At 43.1% G+C, this 3,924-nt stretch overlaps 1 non-coding gene across 1 annotated transcript; it reads left to right on the top strand.

Moving 5' to 3' along the window:
- Positions 1-3,517: 3,517 nt before the first annotated feature.
- On the top strand, positions 3,518-3,582 carry LOC115507966. Its single transcript, XR_003966877.1, has one exon. It is a non-coding gene; the product is annotated as a small nucleolar RNA SNORD43 (small nucleolar RNA).
- The last annotated feature ends 342 nt before the right edge of the window (positions 3,583-3,924 follow it).

Genomic DNA, 3,924 nt, shown 5'->3' with positions numbered 1-3,924 from the left:
GTGGGGGGAGGGGGGGCGGGGTACCTGGGTGGTTTAGTTGGTTAAGCATCCAACTTCAGCTCAGGTCATGATCTCACAGTTCATGGGTTCGAGCCCTGCATCAGGCTCTGTGCTGACAGCTCGGAGCCTGGAGCCTGCTTCAGATTCTGTGTCTCCCTCTCTCTGCCCCTCCTCCACTCGCACTCTGTCTCTCTTTCTCTCTCTCTCTCTGTCTCTCTCTCTCAAAAATAAATAAAACATTAAAAAAAGAAGTCAGGATAATTACTATTTAAAATTTTCCTTTGTATCAGAGGTCATATAGCATGGGGCACTTTGTCTCTTCCACTGTCAATCACCACAATACCCTCCTCTCCACTCTCCTCACTTTCCCAGGGATTCCACCTCTCAGCATCCTAATCAGATTTTTCCACAAGTGTTCAGACCTTAATCTGTAGCAGCTTGTACCCTCCTAGCTTTGCAAAATGGCATGCTAAGGTCTCCAACTTATTATCCTGTTCCCCCACCTTGTCTGTCAGCCCCAAAGGTAGCAAAGTAGTCAACAACTGCATGTCCTTTTCTAATTTCAGCTCTTCTCCCAACTTTCTAACTTGAGTTTCAGCCTCTAGTTGGGCAGATGAACTGTTTACAGAGGTGGTCAGCCCACTGTGGCAGCCATTTTTTTTCCATTCTCTGCTGCAGTACACTCTGCATTGTTCCTCAAACAAGCACATCAAACCAGCGAGTGTTATGGGGCATCCCCCTACTCACATAGTAGTCCACAAGCATCTAATATCTGGGCCACCCTTACCCACAGAGAGGTTGATGGCCACCTCGGGATTTCCCCTATGGATGTCTTTTTCCCAAGGCCCATTTTGTTGGAGAAAGTCATCAAGAGGAAGTATTTGACAGTTAACCTGTAAGCTGGACACAGGGCAATTGAAGGCCCCTTACTTCCCACCCTTTCTTTGAAGTTCAGGTTCCATTTGCCTTTCCTACTCCCAGAGGCTTCTCCAAAGATAGGCCCCAAAGAGATCCAAATCTGTCCAGAGATAATGATGTGGTGTTGAGAACATCTGCGTAGTATACTTGACTAAACACAGTTAAAGCTTCTCTATATATAAATTTTTAAGATTTGCTGGGTAGGTGCAGGGATATACTCATCTTGCTTCTGCTTAAGACAAATCTTGTATGTAAGTTTCCTTTGCTTATTAAACCTGCTACATACTAACCTGGAGTGGCCTGCCTCTTCCTTTGTTCTCTTCCTGTCCTCTGAGTACCAGTGGCCAGTTTCAGATTGTACTCTGGGAGCTCCCAAGAGGGTTGCAAACCAATGCATTTGTTTGTACTTTCGTTTGGCTCACCAATTATTTTTTCACAAACTGGCCCCCATTCATGGAGTGCAATGAGAGACCAAAGAAAGAGACAACCCACTCCATATTGGTAAGTGACAGCTTTAATAAGCAAGGGAACTTATGAGGCTTGTCTTAGGTGGTCATAAGATGATCAGATCTCCGTGTCTGCCTGCCAGAATTTTAACAGTTTATAGAGAGGCCTTAAGGGGGTTTAGTCATGTATACAATCCAAGTAGTCTCCACAACACATCACTCTCTTAAGGCTGCATCCTTACAAACAGCTCTCACTTGGGAATGGTGGGCAGAGTATACATTCCAAGGACATTACAGGAGAGGAGGTGAGGAGCCTCCAACAGCCTGGTTCTAGCTCACAGGCCACCTGGTGGTCACATCCTCTTGATGACCTTCTCTAACAGATGATCATTTCAGATGGAGCAATCACAAGATAAGTGACATTTGAAGATAAGGTTGAGGACTTCACCTGGCAAGAATGGCAGCACCTGGGCCCTGCTGATAAAACTCTGTGTGGAGATGTGATATTGGAGAATTACAGCCACCTGGTCTCTGGGGGCAAGGAAGGCTCCCCCAGACAATTTGGTACTTATGATTATTGTGTCCTACACGGTATCTTTTATTTTTAGGTTTTGAAAGCTAAGTTTCTTCCTCATCCTCAAACATCACTGATTTTGTAATGACACATGACTCCATCTAAGTAGCCATCCCTGGATGATGAGGAAACGTTTTGTGGGAACATCTTCTCTGTTCACAAAAAGAATGCCTGCATTCAACCTGGTTTACGTTACATGTTGGACGAGAAACAAAAATCTAATTAGAGAAACTTCTGCTTTTGGTGATGACAGAGAAGCTTTTAGCAGACCAACTTTCCTGCTGAGGTCAAATAAAAAAGTGGATAAAAGACAATATTTGGAGGCATCAGAAAGCTGCTGAGGAGATGGAGGCCTCAGTTCTGGTGGCGGTGATGTCAGGTCTCATTTCACAAGCAGACCAGAGCACATCTACTCAATACTGACTACATTTAGACCAGGGACCAAACAGTGTCCACAGGAAACAAGGAGAGCTTCTGCAGATTCTTGGCTTGAAGGACAGAGCAGCTAGAATACAAGAGCACAGTGCATGAAGCACATACCAGAAACATTCCCTGAGTGCTACATGACCTCTTCTTTATAAAGCCATTATTCTCAGAAATAGGAAACATAACTGGCTATTCTAACACAGAGAAGAAGGAAGAGACTTAGATAAAATGCCAAGATGGAGGAATTTATCCCAAATGAAGGACAAGAAAAGGCCATGGCCAGAGATCTAAGCAAAACAGATAGAAGTAACATGCCTGATGGAGAATTTATTATTTTTTTTAATGTTTATTTATTTTTGAGAGAGAGAGAGACAGACACCAAGTGTGAGATGGGGAGGGGCAGAGAGAGGGGGAGACACAGAATCCAAAGCAGGCTCTAGGCTCTGAGCTGTCAGCACAGAGCTGGATGTGGGGCTTGAACTCATGGACTGAGAGATCATGACCTGAGCTGAAGTCAGAAGCCTAACTGACTGAGCCACCCAGTCTGATGGAGAATTTAAAGCAACAATCATAAGGATACTCGTAGAATAGAAGATACTCATGAGACCCTTACCACAGAGATAGAAGAGTTTTAAAAGAATCAGTTAGAGAGGAAGAATTCAATAAATGAGATTGGAAATAGGCTTCATACAGTGAACAGTAAGCTGGAAGAAGCAGAGGAATTAGAAGACAAATTAATGGAAAACAACGAAGCTGACAAAAAAAGAGAAACAAGAATTACACAACACAAGAATAGACTTAGGGAACTCTGTGACTCCATCAAACGTAATAACATTTGTATTATAGTAGTCCCAGAAGAAGAGAGGGAAAAGGGAGCAGAAAATTTATTTGAGGAAATAATAGCTGAAAACATCCTATTCTGGGGAAGGAAAAAGATATCCAGATCCAAGAGGCACAGAGATCTCTCATCTAAATCAACAAAAGTAGGCCAACACCAAGACATATTATAATTAAATTAAAAAGCAGCAGGACAAAACAAGTCCTAGCTAGGGGTGCCTGACTGGCTCAGTAGTAGAATATGCAAGTCTTGATCTTGGGGTTGTGGGTTCAAGCCCCAGGTTGGGTGTATAGATTACTTAAAAATAAAATTTTACACAGATGATGAATTTATTGATGGGCAGATAGAGACTCTGTGCTGATTGTCATGTAAGTTCAGTGGGAAGCATGTTGTCTTTATTGCTCAGAGGAGAATTCTAAGTCAACTCGAAAAAGCTGTACAAAAAATAAGCAAAAGCGTCCCAGGAGCTGCACATTGATAGCCGTGCACGATGTGATCCTGGAGGACTTACTTTTCCCAAGCGAGTTTGTAGGCAAGAGAATCCATGTGAAACTGGATGGCAGCCAGCTCATAAAGGTACATTGGGATAAAGCACAGCAGAACAATGTGGAATACAAGGTTGAAACTTTCTCTGGCATCTGTAAGAAGCTCATGGGCAAGGATGTTAACTTTGAGTTCCCAGAGTTTCAGTTGTAAACAAAAATGATTAAATAAAAGCATTC

Source organism: Lynx canadensis, chromosome X, assembly GCF_007474595.2.
Source record: "Lynx canadensis isolate LIC74 chromosome X, mLynCan4.pri.v2, whole genome shotgun sequence".
Taxonomy (NCBI): Eukaryota; Metazoa; Chordata; class Mammalia; order Carnivora; family Felidae; genus Lynx; species Lynx canadensis.
The sequence above is the reverse complement of the archived record's forward strand: the minus strand, read 5'-3'. Positions and strand labels throughout refer to the sequence as shown.